Below are 16,732 nucleotides of genomic sequence, written 5' to 3'. Positions count from 1 at the left end.
ATCACCCCTAGTTCGTTTCCCAGAGTTAGGAGTCTCTCATGCTGTGTCTCCCTTTCTGATATTTCCCACTCATTTTTTCTCCTTTCCCTTTTATTCCCTTTCACTATTTTTTATATTCCCCAAATGAATGAGACCATATAATGTTTGTCACAAATTCGTGCACGTTTAAGGAGTGACGGTAAAGAGGCCTTGTGGGGGCCTGCACAGAAGGAAGCGAAGTTGTCTGGACAGCGTGACTCTTCAGGCGCATCATGCATCCAGAGGGAAAATATGAATGCTTTCTGTATTTCCAGGGGAGACTTCATCCAAGCTTAGTATTCTGAAAACTGCTAATTTCACTCAACCTCAGGCCTCAGATCTCTCCATGTACAGTTAGTGGCTCACCTCCGTACTTACTAGGGCTGCCTGGCGGGTCATGGGGTGGTGTCCCAGTCCTTCCATAGGAGTCGTGGTGTCCGGGGTCACGGCAATTATCTACCAGAGCCTGGGAAGGCGACCTTGTTTGGAAGTAGGGCCTTTGCAGCTGTGATCAGGTGAAGAGCAGGTGACATCTGAAAGGAATGTAACATCATGCTAATTATACCTTAATTTTTAAATTAAAGGGTGGGAGAAGGACTTCGTGGATTTCCCCGGAGGTTGGGGCTCATGGGAAGAGGCAGCATGAGGTGAGAGGCCAAGAGGTTTCTACAAGCCCCAGGAACTCCGAGAATTGCTGGCCACCACCAGCTGCCGGCAGAGGCTTGGGACACCACGTTCTCTCCCGGAGCCCCAGGAGGACGACCCTACCCAGCCTCACCATCCAATTCCAGCTCCAGGACCCAGACTATCCATTTCTGATGTGTTAGGCTGCCCGGTGTGTGGTCCTTTGTTATTGGTGATTCATATAGAAACTAGTATCACAGATTGAAGGAGGAAGGTGGAAGGAGACGGTGCTTGTAGCGTCCTGGGAACAGAAAGTCACACCTCGGGAAGGACGACAGTGATGACCAGACAAAAGTGCAGAACTCAGAGTTCAACAGCCAGGGCCCTGGGGCTTAGGTTCAAATCCTGACCTTGCCGCCTCCGGGCTGTGTGACCTTGGTTACCCTTGCTGAGTCTCAGTTTCTCTATCTGCAAAATGGGAGGATGAGCGTGCCTATCCCGGAGGGCTGATGCAACAATCAGTGAGGTTTTAAAAGCTAACTTCCTTGTTCCGTTCCGTAGCAGAGCTCACACCGCTCCTCTCTTGCAGTCCCTCAGTGCCTCAGCCAGGCCGTCTCTGGGTTCTCGGTGTGTCACACCCTCATCCTGTCCCCTGGTGCTGGTTAGTTGTCTCCTTGATCATCTGTATTTGGGGCTGCACTGTTCTTCAGGTGCACCTGGAAGTGCTTGTTTGCTTGGGCCACGAACGCTCTGGGGATGACTATTTCAAAGGCTGAAGGTAGGAGCCATGTCCGATAAGCCAACTCCAGTGTGGAGAGATCCAGGTGTTGTCTGCCTGTTTGGATCATGCTAAGTTCCTGGAGAGAAGTGTCAGGGGAGGGAGGGTCTCCCACCAGGGCAGCCCCCGGCCCTGGGGTTCTGGGGCTGAGGAGCAGGTGCCTGAGTGCTGGCCTACCGCCGCTTTCCTGGCCTCAGCTGTGTGCCAGAGCGAAGCCCGAGCAGGGATGAGAAAGCAGGTCTCTGCGTGTCCTCACCTCCAGCCTCTGCAGGGCCCACGCTTCTGCTGTTACGGCCTGGGCTCCATGCTTCCTTCTCCTTGAGTATTTTCTCTGATACTCACCAGGGAGAAGGGGCAGAGCCCCTTGTTTCTAGCCCCTTTTGATAGGAACCATATGAACTCAACGTATTCACTACTGCAAAGTTCTTAGAAGGGGTTTGGCACATAGCAACAGCTCTGCAAACATCTGCAACCCCCCAGGTCCTCTGGCATTTGTGGATCGTTCTGCTCCCTGGGCTGGCAGCACCCAGACCACTTTCACAGGTTCTGGCTTCCGTAGGGCAGAGTTTGCTATGCTCTGAAGCCGCGACTTCGGTGAGGGGTTGATGTGGATAAATCTTGGGGGTATATTTCAGCCCTGAAATCCTAAAGTGATGGAGGCCTTTGACATGTATTCAGGCTACACCTAATCTGGATGCATCTCCAGCTTGCAAACTGCTAGAGCCGCCCTGGCCAGACATTCAGGCAGGTGGTGAGGAGGAAGTTCTGTTTCCCTAGTGAGAGCAGCTGGGGCTGGAGAAATAAGAGACTTCATGTCCTGTTGCCAGGACAAGGGAGACAAGCATAAGACAGTCCATTAACAACCCAGGGGCTGATGCCACCAATGGTCCACAGCCTGCAGTAGAGTAAGGGCTGGTCTGTGTGCTCAGGGGTGTGCGCATGCAGAATACCAGCTGGGGGGCGGGTGGGGGCCAGGTGTGGCAGGTTTGGCCACCCCGTGTTGCCGTCTAATCCTGGGAGTGAAGGAAACCAGTTTGTTGTGTTAGGTGGAGAAGTGGGTAAGAGCATCGGGGGTGACCTAAACAGCTGGGGTGTACCTAAACAGATCAGCATTCTGGGAAGCTCACCCCACTGCCTGCGGGACTGGCAAAGGTGCGTCGGAATTGATGGGCAGACACAAGGCCGCTGCATCACACATGTGTCCCCAGCCTGGAAAAAACTGCAGGTTGGGGCTTTGCCTGACAGCTTTTAAAATATAATAGCATGAATGATCTATTAAGAGTAATATGATATACAATCTAAAGCGTAGCCTTGAGCTCAGTGTCTTAGTCTGACTGTAACAACGGCACAGTTGGAGGCTGAACCAGCAGACCTTGATCTCTCACAGACGTAGAGGCTGGAGGGCCGAGGTGAGGGTGCTGCAGGTTCAGCACCTGGTCTGCAGACGGCATCTTCTCGCCCGTCCTCACTTGGAGGAAGTGCGAGGGAGCTGGGGGTCCCTTCTGTGAAAGCGCTGATCCCACCGTGGGGCTCCACCCTCCTGCCCTACTCACCTCCCTGGGTCCCAGCTCCAGACACCATCATACTGGGAGTGAGGACTCGAACACATGAATTTGGGGGGCACACAAATATTCTGTCTATAACAACAAGGCTCACAAACTTTCTTTTGTTTCAATGCAGCAATTTCTTGATAAAAATTTTTTCCTGATGGAAAGTAATTCATGCTCACCATAAATAATGTCACCATTATAGTTTCATATGTAATGTAAAAGGGGCAAGTCTGCCATATGCTCTTCTTGCAAGAAATGCATATCCTTCTGGATAGTTAATGTATATACTAACTTTCATTAGGATTATTATTTTATTTGTTTTACCAAAAGGATCTATTGTTTTGCAATAAATGATAGATACAGCTTAGGGTTCCCCCCCCTCCGCCATGTCGGTGGCCTGGGGCCTGGCAGCAGCATTACCAGAGGCAGGTTGGGAATGTAGTGTCATGGGTTCTCCTCAGACCCACAGAGTCAGAATCTACGTTCAGCGGCCTCCAGGATGACTCCTGGCACATAAACATCCAAGAGTCCTGACTCTGGATCCCCCACTATTTGTAAGGGCTTGATGGGCATAGCTTTGGTAGCCAATCTACAAATGAGGAATATTTGATTGTTTCCTTTTAAAAACACTTTTTTTTTGTATTACTAAAAAATGCTACAGTAAACATCGTGTGTGTCTGCAGGAACAGGCACATGCTTTACAAGATTGTCATTCTAGGGCAGCCCCAGTGGCTTAGCGGTTTAGTGCTGCCTTCAGCCCAGGGTGTGATCCTGGAGACCTGGGATTGAGTCTCATGTCTCTCTCTGCCTGTGTCTCTGCCTCTCTCTCTCTCTCTAATAAATAAATAAAATCTTTAAAAACAAAAAACCCCCACAAGATTGTCATTCTAGAAATTGCTTAGAGAAAGTGTAGAAGTATATATTTTTAGGGACACCTGGGTGGCTCAGTTGGTGAAGCATCTGCCTTCGCCTCAGGTCATGATCCTGGGGTCCTGGGATTGAGCCCCACGTCAGGCTCCCTGCTCTGTGAGAGTCTGTTGCTATCTCTCTGCTGCTCCTCTTGCTTGTGCTCTCTCTCTCTGTCACATAAATAAATAAATAAAAAATATATAAATACATATATCTTAAATACGAAGATGCCACGTTTGCAACCTTGCCCGTCTGTGCTGCCGTTGGGTGTGTGAGCATCTGTCCCCACAGCCTCTCCTTCACGGACCCCTGGGTGTTCCACGTTTGCCATCCGGTAGGTGAAGGGTCAGCATCCAGGGAGGCGCTGAGTGACCCCTGGCTGTAAAGTTGCACACACCTCCCTCCTTCTGCCTCCTTCAACCCCGGGCCTGAGGAACCGCAGCCCAGACGTCTTCCCCAGGATCCAAGCCTGTCCCCTGCTGGAGATCATTCAGCAAGCCCCGGAGTCCTCTCCTCTGCACCCTGTAGCCCCTGCCTGGTGTGGGCCCCAGCATCTCCCGCCTCTGCCTCTCTCAGGTCCATGGACCGCCGGAGTGCTCACTCTCAACCTCAACCTCCCCTTGCCATCCTCTTGCTGAGGATCATTGATGGCTCCCATAAGAACCAAGTTCAAAGCCTGGCCTTTCAGCCCCTTTGGGTCCCCGCCCCTGCCCCCCCCCCCCCCCGCCAGGGGCCTCCCTTCCCCACTGGGTTTGGCCAAACAGTAGGTCTTGTACCTCCTTGAGTGCCCTCTGGCTGCAAGTGTCCCATCTGCTTGATCACCCCCTGCTTCCCCCAGGCCCGGCTTCCTGCTTCCCTTGACCACCTGCCTCTGTCTCCCAAACTGGAGAGCTCAGATTTGGTCGTCTTCCCCTTTCTACTGCCATGTGTCTACCCAAGACCTACTTCTATTCCCGGTGGGCAGTATGGGCTCAAATATTTATTGGGCAAGTGTGTGACTGAGTGGACTCCTTGGAATGGCCAAGTGCAACCACACTGGGGCGGAAGGACCTTTGAGAGCCCATGTCTTCAGTCTTTTCCTTGCTGCGGTAATTAGCTCCACGGAGGGTGGGGGGGGAGGTTAGTCAGGAGCTGCAGGGTCCGGCTCCCCTCCTGATGGCACTCAGGTGGCACTCGACTGCAGTGACCGGGCCAGATTAGATGTGGCCAAGGACATTTCCAGGGGAGAGGTTTCCAGGGTCCCTTGGCTCTTGGCTGAGCATGTCCACGGGCCTTGGGTTCTGTGTTTAGTAGAGCTTAGCTGCAGGGTAGGCACCTTCGGCCACCACCCACCAGATGACTCAGGACTTGTTCCTGACTCATAGACCTGTGCTGACATCTCTCGTGCAGTAAAGAAAAGGAACAAAAGTCACAGTTATATGTTGTGATTTTCTGTATTTTTAGTTTACAAGCCAACTGTTTATCACATTAAGACACTGATCTATAAATAAATTTGAAAGCGGTGATACGTCTGGGCCTTTGCAGTCTTCAAGTTGAGGTGATGATCTGTACATATATTTCTCCGTGTCATTGATCCCTATATTATTAATGCCATGGCTTTCATTACAGTTATCCATCTCATTCCTGATTACCAAAGTCCTTACAAAACCTTTGTCCCCTGGTACGGGCCCCGAGGTCAGCTCTTTTGAGTTTGAGTAACATAAGGCTCTGTGGACTTCTGGCTGTATTTCAGATGCGCCATTAGTTTTCAGGAACTCTTTCTGTTCTTTCTGTGCCCCCCCCCCCCCCAAGTCCTCAGTGGCTCCTTCCCATCTAGAGGGATGCTACCCCGCTTTGCAGCACTTCCATTACTAATACCCTCGAATTAGGGGAGTTATAGTCTCTCCCCGGGGAATTACCCTATTTCACCAGGTGTGTAGGATTTCTCACTGCTTTTCATTACTGTCTTTGCTTTGTGCTTCTGTGCAAGACTTCACGGTCAGGCAGACTTGTGCCCGCATGGGGCAATCATGGGTGTGTGTGTTTCCTGCCAGTGTGCCCACCTGGGACCCTCCCTCCCGATGCGCTGTGTACACCCAGCTCTGGGCCAGTAGTAGTAAACAGAGGATGTCCGCATTTACACGTCCCTATAAAACTCTCAGTTTTCTACACTGCTGTTTGATCTTGCTTATACTGCATCTTGCTTACACGAGAGCAAGCTAATAATATAATTTGAGTTTTGCAATAAAAGTTTTCACTTAGGATAAAATTCTACTTGGGATCATCACTGGCTAAAGTCCCTGGCCCTTTAATGCTGCTCAGATCACATACTAAATGTGACCATGGTCTCCTCCATCCAGAAACCCTGGCGACATAACAGGCATGCATATTTTGCTTTTCTCTGAATAGAAACAGTTTTTCAGTTTATTTTGGTAAGTTCAATGTAAAGTTTTAGAAAATATTGAAAAGTTTGAAACATAAGGTTGCAGAAGACATTTTTGTCAGTGCTCCCTTGTGTCCTCCACATAACATGTGCCTACGAGGTCGGAGCAAGGTCTTCTCTGGTCTGGCCAGGGGCAGGGTGAGGAGCTGCGGGCAGGGAGCATGTACTTCCGTGAGCCTTACGATCCTTGACTCAAGGTTTGCTTCTGGAAGAATCCAACTTCATGCAGGGGTTTAATTAGCAATAATCGCGCCTCGGATAAACCTCATTGGCTATGATACTGCCACTGCATAAAGCTTCATGCAGCCGTTTAAAGAAAAGCAAAGCCTGGTAACAATACTGGAACAATTATTTAGAAGTAACCTGTGTAGAGAACTCTTCTCCTCTTTCTAAACCCAAAGATCTTTTTTGGTTTTCTGTTTTCCTGGCACAGAATGCTGTGAAGGTGATAGCTCACTGTGAGGCTCGCTGGAGAAGCAGAGGCTGGAGTCCCCAGAGCCCAGCTCGGCAGGCAGGTGGCATTGAGGTTTGTTCTCACCCTGCCATCCCCAGAACCAGCGATACTACACCCCAGCTTGCCAGTCACCCTGCCCTGCCCTTCCTCTGGGGAACATATCTTCCCGCAGCTGGCCCCAGCCACATATGACCTCTGTTTTGAGATTGACCTTGGGTTCTCTTGCTGCATTCCCAACAGTGGTTGAAGTGGTGGGTGCATGGTTTTTATGGTTTCATCCAATGGAGGGGACCTGGGTCACATGGTTTCGATTTCTCAGGGCCTGGTGTAAAGGTCTTTGGAAAGCAGCAGTCTGTTGGTTGCTTGAGGTGCAGACATTTTAAATGTTTGCAACAGCAGAGCTGGGGCCCCTGGTCTGGTCATTTGGATTTTGAGGTTCGTACAGGAGATGGTGGGCTTGCTTTGGTTACTTTAGTTATTCACACTGCAACATACACAGTTCTGTGGAGAATTTTAACAGGTTCTTCAAAAACTATTTGTCGGTCTTACGTTAATAATAATGAGCTTGGATATAATTTAATATTTCTGTGTTAATAAGAATAGCTAACATTTATTGCATGTTTGCCGTGAGTCAGGTGCTCTTCCAAGATTTTTAGAAATATCAGTGTAGGCCACCTGGATGGCTCAGTGGGTGAGCGTCTGCCTTCGGCTCAGGGCGTGATCCTGGGATCCAGGATTGAGTCCTGCATCGGGCTCCCGCAGGAAGCCTGCTTCTCCCTCTGCCTATGTCTCTGCTTCTCTCTCTGTGTCTCTCATGAATAAATAAATAAGATCTTTTAAAAACATATCAGTTCATAGTGTCTCTTAAAATCCCAGAGAGACGACAAGACAAGGGTGCAGAGTGGGTGGGAGGTGGACGGCTGGCCCCCTCACTGTGCTGGACGGGGTGGGCAGGCAGTGTCCTCATCAATAAGAGGAGGCTCTGACTGAAACAAGCCATTTGCAGCTGCTGGTCATGCCAGCAAGTTTTAAAAAACTTGCTGTTTATTCACCCAGAGCACTGCTGCTAGGAAGAATCTTTTTAATGTTGTGTCTGTAACATTTAAACTGTATTTTGGGGGGAAAAAAGACAAAGAAATAGTAATTACCCAGAGGAAACCAATATCTATCACCTGACAAGTAATGTTTTTGGAGGTTGGATCTTGGTGTGGGAGAAATGGGAACCATGTAGACAGAATAATTTTCTTATTAGTCCGGAGTAAATCTTTAGCAACAATCAGATGGTGCCTAAACACTAGCTTTTAAATGAGCTGTGTTTTAAATAGCATGGTTTAAAAATACACAACTATAAATCAGAAGCCATTGTAAATCAAGGTCTCACATTACCGAACTTTGTATCTCCTTTGTGAAATGTATGATTAATCTTTCTGTTGCCAGGAAAATGGTCTTTTCTGTTGCAGGGATGGAGTGTGGCTCTAGAAGTCTCCTCACCTTGCTTGGTCATTCTGAGTGCCATTTTTACAGGATTTCAGGTGCGAACATCTACCCCAAGACACATGGGCTTATTTTACCTTCATCAATGGGTACCATCACTTTGCCATGATAAAGCCACTTTTCTGATGACAAACTCTGTGCTGCCTCTAGAGTTTTAAGTTGTTTAACCCTAACAACTCTAGACCCAACATCCCCAGTGTCTACTGGGTGTGGAGAGGCTACCTACCCCAGTGTGGTGCAGACCAGTAGTTACATCAGAATTTTGTCCTGAAAAATGAGGCAAGTCTGATATTTCATTTCTCAATTAATTTTTCTGAGAAAATAAGTGGAAAACAAATTCTTTTATTTGAGTAAATTGCATCTTTAATACTGGCATTATGGGCATGCTTTAGTGTTCAACCAGTGAGCTCACTGGTTGAGCCTTCTAGAGCAGCTGGCTGGGGATACTGCAGAACTTTTTGCAGCTTTTATTGATCTGTTTCTGGCATATGAATCCCTACACAGGAACTGTCTATGCGTGAGATTTTACGATCTCAGTATAGATCCAAAGCTTTTAATGCACCTTTTGCCTTTATCATAATGTCACTGAGAAAATCAGAGTGGGCTGGAATGGCCTTCCGACATAAAAGTCTATGTTTAATTAGGTTGAGATGGCTCTGTTTTACACAGCCCTCACATGTAAAGATTTTAGAATAGTTCTTAGCCCGTCTGGTCAGGTGGCTTCTGAAATTAAATAAACAGAAGACCCTTCTATGTTGCTAACACAGAACTACTGGCATGTCCCCCACCAGCCGTGGGGAACAACTGAATCAATCCACTGGTCAGCTACAATTGAGAGAAACAACAAGATATCATCATGTCAACATCAAAGAGTCGTTCTGATCAGACTAACTCCAGCGTCTGATTTGGTAATACTAAGCCAGCTTATTTAACAGACTAACTTATGTAGTTATTTGGTGGGACCACTGGTATACATTTCCAGAAGCCTTACTGAGTTCTTTTATGACAGAACGATGTCCTTAAAATATTCTTTAACAAAGCCTTAAATGAGATAAAAAAAAAAAATACAAGGCTGAATGCTGGGCTCTATCCTCCTGCTCAGGGACTGCTGTCCAGGACTCTACCTAATGTGACAGAACAACAGCGTTACTGATACTTGCTGGGTATTTAAATAAACCTCTAGTTGCTTTTTGAAAACTAGTTTGTCTGGTACCTCAGCAGTCCTACTCCACAGGGAGACCTGGCTTTACTTCATGAGGGCAGCCACATAAATCAGGGCGGGTTTTTAATTTAATTTAATTTTTTTATGAGACAGAGAGAACGTGCATGCGCACGTGCACATAGGTGGGGGAAGGGGCAGAGGCAGAGGGAGAAGCAGACTCACTGCTGAGCAGGGATCCCGTTGTAGGGCTCGATCCCAGGACCCTGAGATCATGACCTGAGCTTAATCGACTGAGACACGCAGGCGCCCCCACATCAATCTCTTCTCAAAAAATAACATACAAAAAAACCCCATACAAATAACATATTAAAAATGAACCTATTTTAATACCAACATCACAACAAAGTAAAAACCTTATCTATCACCTCCAAAATTTTCCTCATGCCCCCCACGCCCCGCCCCTTCTCTGTTAAGAACACTTAATATGAGATCTACACTGTTTAATTTTAAGTACACAGTACAGAATTGTTAACTCTAGGCACTATGTTGGATAGAGATCTCTAGACACAATTTAACTTGCATAAGGAAAACTTTATGCTCACTAAACAACTCCACATTTCTCCCTTCCCCCGGCCCCTGGCAACCATCATTCTACTCTTTGCTTCTGTGAGTTTGACTCTTTAGGGTTCCTCGTACAGATGGGGTCATGCAGCACCTGTCCTTCTGTGTCTGGCTTATCACTAAGGATAGTGTCCCCCAGGTTCATCCGTGCTGTGGCAGGTGTCAGGATCAGCATATATTCTGTTGTAAGACTGAATAATGTCCGACTGGGATGTAGACTTACAGTTGGACAGTCTACATCCCATTTTCTTTAGTTGTTTATTTGTCATTGGTGGACATTTAGGTTGTTTCCATGTCTTGGCTATTGTGAAAACTGCTGCAGTGAACACAAGGGGCGCTGATATCTCTATGAAATCCTAATTAAACTTATCAATTTTATTGATTTATTTTTCTCTACTTTTAATTTACATGTTGTTAATGAACATAAAATGCTGTGTTGGTTTCTAGAGTAGAATTCAAGGATTCATCACTTCCATACGACACCCAGTGCTCATCACAACAGGTGCCTCCTTAATACCCATCCTCCACCCATCTCTCTCCAGCAGCCCTCACTGTGTTCTCTATTGTTAAGAGTCTCTTAATGATTTGTTTCTCTCTCCTTTATTTTTTCCCCCTTTCCCATATGTTCATCTGTTTTGTTTCTTAAATTCTACATATAGATGAGATCACATGGTATTTGTCTTTCTCAGACTGACATTTCATTTAGCACAATACTCTCTGATCCATCCATGTTGCTGTGAATGGCAAGATTTCATTCTTTTTTGATGGATGAGTAATATTCTATTTTAAGTACAGACTGCATCTTTATCCATTCATCAGTTGGTGGACATTTGAGCTCTCTCCATCATTTGGCTGTTGTTGATAATGCTGCTGTAAACATTGGGGTGCATGTACCCTCTTGAATCTGTATTTTTTCACCCTTTAGGGGAAATACTTGATAGTGCAATTTCTGGGTTGTAGGGTAGTTCTGTTTTTAACTTTTTGTGGCACCTCCACACTGTCTTCCAGCATGGCTCCACCAGTGTGCATTCCCACCAACAGTGTAAGAGGGTCCCCCTTTCTCCATATCCTCACCAACACCTGTTGTTTCTAGTGTTGTTAATTTTAGCCCTTCTGACAGGTGTGAGGAGATATCTCATTGTGGTTTTGTAACCTTATCAATTTTAACTTTGAGTTGTCTATAATATAAATACTGTCAGAAGCTAATTGATTCAAGATGGATTCTAGATGTAAAGGTAAAAAACACAGCACTATGAAACTCCTGGAAGATGTCAGAGGGGACAGCCGAGATGAGTCTGGGTGTGGTGATGCCTTTGTAGACCAGCACCAGCGACATGGTTCATGAAAGAAATGGTGGGTACACTGGAATCATGAGAAGTAAACTCCTGCTCTGAAAAAGACCGTATCAGAGAGTGAGAAGACAAACCACAGGCTGGGAGAAAATACTTGGAACAGGCACATCTGATAAAGGACTGCCACCCAAATATACAAAGAACCTTTACAACTCATTTAAGAAAATAACCCAATTAAGAAATGGGCAAAAGATCTGAACAGACACCTTCTTCAGAGAAGATACACAGATGGCAAATAAGCTCGTGAAAAGATGCTCCACATCATATGTCGTGAGGGAAACATAGTTAAAACGTTGAAATATTGGGCAGCCCGGGTGGCTCAGGGGTTTAGTGCCTCCTTCAGTCCAGGGTGTGATCCTGGAGACCCGGGATCGAGTCCCACATTGGGCTCCCTGCATGGAGCCTGCTTCTCCCTCTGCCTGTGTCTCTGCCTCTCTCTCTCTCTCTCTGTGTGTGTCTCTCATGGATGAATAAATAAAATCTTTAAACCAAAAAAACAATGAAATACCACAGCACGCCCTTGTACTGCATAAATACACACAAAGATAAACACACATATGTTGATGTGTTTACAAACACACCTTGTATATATATATTTAAGTTTATTTATTTAAGTCACATCAACACCCAACGTGGGGCTCGGGCTCACGACCTAGAGACAGAGAGTCACACACTGTTCCAATGGATCCCGCCAGGCACCCCACACTATGTGTTTAATCAATTTGGGACCACGGGAACATGTGGTGATTTCATGGTGCCCTTCTCCTGTTTTTCTTTCTCATTCATATTTCTGGCTTCCTGGAAATGTTCGGCTGCTCTCTGTTGACCTTTAAGCCAGGAAACAGGCAGCAGCATGTTAAGAGAGGGCTTCATACCTTTGTTGAGGTTGATCCCTGTCGGACTTTGCATTAGAGTGGTGGGTTGGCAGGCCCAGGGGTGCCAGAGCGCTTCGGTGGTTGCTTTGCAGCCATTCCCATTTCTTTAGAGAAGAGCCCACCAGGGGAGCCTGGTCCCTGTGCTGTGTGTAGAGGGGTGTGGGGGCGACATCATTTTACTCCCAACCCCAGTGTGGGGTTGCTGAGCTCTGAACCTCTCCTGGATCCTGTGCTGGACTGTATACTGCCCTTCCCACTTCTAGTTCCTTGGGATTCTTATTTAAAAAACATTTTTTCAGGATTTCTTTCTGGCACTAAGTCCTGGCCTTTGGCTTCTCTTGGAGATTTACTACTGCCCATAATCTGATATAACATCACAAAAAGAAAAAAATATATAATGGAATGAGGCCCTTTAATGACTAAAGTTTCCCCCAAACTTTCTTGTCTTTTCTTGTTTATTTCCTGGAGAGTACAATTCATGCACGGATTCACTGAGTACTCACTATTACAGCTTGAATCGAACACCTCCAAAGAGCTGTGTTGAAGTCCTAAACCCGGGACCTGTGAATGCAACCTTATTTGGAAATAGGATCTTCCCACAAGTCATCAAGTTGAGGTCACGCTCAGGATGGGCCCTTGACGGGTGTCCTCATAAGGCCAGACATGGACACGGACATAGGGAGATGGCCACGGGGGGTGGAGGCCAAGACTGGAGTGGCGTTTACAAGCAAAGGAACGCCAAGAGGTGTCCAAGATGTGCTGGACAAAGGCTGGGAGGCTGGTGGGGCTGCCACAACGATCTACCACCTGCTTTTGTGCCAGGAGCCAGCAGAGAGATGTGGGACAGTCTTTTCTAGAGTCTTCCGAGGGCCTGCAGCCCTGCTGAAGTGTTTATTTCAGTCCTCTGTCCCCCAGGCCCCTGAGAGAATGTGTTTCTATTGTTTTAATTCCTCAGTGTGCAGTGCTTTGTTCCGGCAGCCCCAGGACACTCACGCTTGCCATGCACCAGTATCGGTGGAAATCCAGCAGCGGACACAGCTGACCTCCCTTCTGTCACCTTGCACATGCCCCCTGCCCTTTGCTTTGTGCCCTGGAAGGCTGATTTGGCGGAGCCTCCACCCTCTGGTTTGTGGTTAGGGTGGGCCATGAGGAGCAGCTGTGGAGTTGGGGGAGGGCTTACAGGCCTCAGGCTCCCTGCTGTGGGGCCCTCAGCACTGGCTGACCTCCCCTGAACTGTGGGTCAGGTGGCACTCCCTCCTTCCCTGATCCTTCCCTGGAACATCCCCCTCCAGATGGAGGCCTGCCCTGGGTGGTTGCCTCACCAGCCTTCCCTATCTCTATCCAGATCTTGGGAAATGGCCCTTTTATTTTATTTTTTAAAAAAGATTTTATTTATTTATTCATGAGAGAGAGAGAGAGAGAGAGAGATAGAGGCAGAGACACAGGCAGAGGTAGAAGCAGGCTCCATGCAGGGAGCCTGATGTGGGACTCGATCCCGGGTCTCCAGGATCATGCCCTGGGATAAAGGCAGCACCAAACTGCTGAGCCACCCGGGCTGCCCAAACGGCCCTTTTAATAAACAGTCCTCAGAGAATTCAATTCAAGGGTCCCCTCTGTTTCCTGCTTGGGCTGCAATGCATCCTCCGGCCCTTATGGAATTCAGCTTTTAGGGGAGAAAGATGAAAATCAGGGTAAGATCCCTTGCATGTAAATGACACACTGTGGCCCAAACCAAAGCCTAGATGGGGCAGTCCTGACTGGCGGGGGCCTCAGTGAGGCGATGTCTGGTCTTGATCTTTCTCCCACCAGGAGGAAGTGCTGCCCGGGGAAGAGCAGGAAGTGGGGTCCAGGCAAAGGCCTGCGTGCTGGACAAAGGCCAGGAGGCTGGCAGGGATGCTGTAGAGCGAGCAGAGGCTGAGGCCAGGGAACCACAGGGATCTACCACCTGCTTTCTGAAGCTGCAAAGTGTGGCATTGTTGGGTTGCATCATATATGCTTTTTAAAAATTTTATTTATTTATTCATGAGAGGCACAGGCAGAGGGAGAGGCAGGCTCCCAGTGGGGAGCCCAATGTGTGACTCGATCCCGGGACCCTGGGGTCACGCCCTGAGCCAAAGGCAGAGGCTCACCTGCCGAGCCACCCAGGCATTCCTCATTGTGTATGTCTTAACTGGCCCTCCATCATGCACTGGGCGGCTTCGTGGGCCCGAGCTCTGCTGGCCTCTGCCTCGCTTGCAGGCTGGGCCTCCTCCCTCCCCAGCTGACATTGGGCTCATCCCCAAGGTCAGCGTTTCAGATGCTCGGTCTCTGCAAGCCCTGTGATATAAACCCGTCACAAGGAGTCCTCAGTTGGTTTACTGCAAGGCCTTTTTTAGCAATAGGTTAATATATTAATGAAGACTGTGGCTGTTGCCCCATGCTAAATAATGACTGTGAATGATTGGAAAAACAACATCTCCGCTCTCCTGCGCACGGCGAGATAGATTACCCTGCCAAGAGAACTCAAAAATATGACAACCTTTTATTCCTCTGCAGCCTGGACGAGTGTGTGTTCATTTCTACGCTATCACAAAAAAACTCATGATGATTCTGGGCTAAAAACATATTAAATCATCACGTTAATTATATCAAAACAGCACACTAAGATTCTGTTGCTAATCCAGTTTAAACTTGGCATCTCCAGCTCATCCAATATTTTATTTCTATTCAGGTCATATTAGTCAGTTGGGCAGAAGCAGCCATACTTATTTATCTTATTAGTTTATTTTGGTCAAGTAGCAAATTATGACGGAATTATAATAATTCCTCTATTTATATACATATATCTCACAGTTACAGGGAAACTTGACATTTGAAATGTGGTCTCAACGTGGTATAAATATTAACACTTTCACAATTGTCCCTTCCACTTTTCTGGAGGAGCTCACAGTATTCTGGATTCTAGTTTTTTCTCTGAATTCTCCCATTTTGTGCTTAATTGTGGCATTATGTCTATGCGCAGATGGGTACGGAGAGAGTCATGTATGCTACGACAATGTGCTTTCAAGCTGAAACACAGGTGCTGGCAGAGGGTGGGCGGGGTGACGGTGCCGGGTCTCTACTTCCAGCCTGTGGTCTTAGCACGGGAAGGTCCAGGCTGGGCAGCAGGGGCCCCGGCACCCTAGCCCCAGGCCATGTTTCCGTGTCCCCAGGATTTTCCAAGGGGAGGCACATGCAACCCAAGCGGAGTGCCTTCCTTTATTTGCTCCTGCTTATTCCTCTTCTAGCTTTCACATGACGGAGGGCCTGCTCCTGCAGGATGCTTGGGGGCTCTGTCAAGGCTTGCCTCTCCAGGGAAGGGTCTCCCAGGGTCAGAGTCATAAACTCAGTAAAATTTTCATAGTTCGGGCTTTTGTCCTGAGCTTCCCAGGTTCAGAAAGTCAACTTCAGCAGAGGACCTAGCGCAAATGTTGTGAAAGACACAGGTGGCTCCCAGAGGGCACTGTGCTGTCGCATTGTTACCACAGTTGCCTGAGCCGGGTGGTGGGGGTGGGGTGGGGGCGGGGTGGAGGGTAAGGCCTGTCCCCCACTTAGGGGGCGGAAGGGGACCCCTGATGGCAGCAGAGCCTTCTGATGAGAAGGCCCCATGCCAGGGCTCAGGTGGCAGGGACTCTCCCAGACTCTGCTGAGCCGGGATCCCTAAGGAAGAGTCCGGACCAGAAGCAGGACCTGAGACTGATGCAGGTGAGGGACTGGGCTGATCAGGGGCATGTGGGTCACCCTGGAGTGAAACAGCTGTCGAGTTGGGGGGAACATGGCAGGTATGGGGCAAGTGTCAGCCACCCGCAGGGCCCAGAAACAAGTGGAGACCCATCCAGCCTCACCAGGACTACCCCCAGTCCGAGGCTGCCTCTCGGAGAAAGAGCCCTGAAACGGCCAGTCCATGGTCCGCAGGGGCGAGTGGGGAAGCTGCAGGACCACAGGCCCCCACGGGTGGGGCCGTCCCCCCTGGGGTCTGCCAGTGTCCCCTGTGTGCTCCCCCCATGTCGCATTCACTGTGGTGTCTCTGCTGCTTGGCTACCCGCTTAGCAGGACCCGCTCTCTTGTCTAATTGGGGCTTGCGCACCTATTGTTGGGACACAGAGCCGGTGACAGAGCGATGTTCCCACTCCAGGCCAAAGAGAAGACCACCTTCCACACAGAATAAGACCTTGTGGATGCGTGCCCTACGGGGTGATGGCTTGCCAGGTAATGGTTTTTAAAATCACGACTGTGAACAGAGGCGGTCATCATCTTCCAGGGCACCATCTTCGTTGTCACTTAGGATACATTTACACATTTGCAGGTTTGACTAAATCAAGGGGAAAATAAGAAAGAGGGAGTCCCCTGTGCACACATGGAAGCGCTCATACATTTTAAATACTGTTCACTCTTGTAGCGGGTCTTACTGATAGAGTGCTAACGACGCAAATTTCCATGTCCTTTTCCCAAATT

The 16,732-nt window shown here is 48.3% G+C and overlaps 1 pseudogene; it reads right to left on the bottom strand.

The window, feature by feature from the left end:
• Positions 1–6,503: 6,503 nt before the first annotated feature.
• On the bottom strand, positions 6,504–6,599 carry LOC112664647 (U4 spliceosomal RNA; annotated as a pseudogene).
• Positions 6,600–16,732: the final 10,133 nt, after the last annotated feature.

The sequence above is a fragment of the Canis lupus genome, chromosome 16 (assembly GCF_003254725.2).
Source record: "Canis lupus dingo isolate Sandy chromosome 16, ASM325472v2, whole genome shotgun sequence".
Classification (NCBI taxonomy): domain Eukaryota; kingdom Metazoa; phylum Chordata; class Mammalia; order Carnivora; family Canidae; genus Canis; species Canis lupus.
The sequence above is the reverse complement of the archived record's forward strand: the minus strand, read 5'-3'. Positions and strand labels throughout refer to the sequence as shown.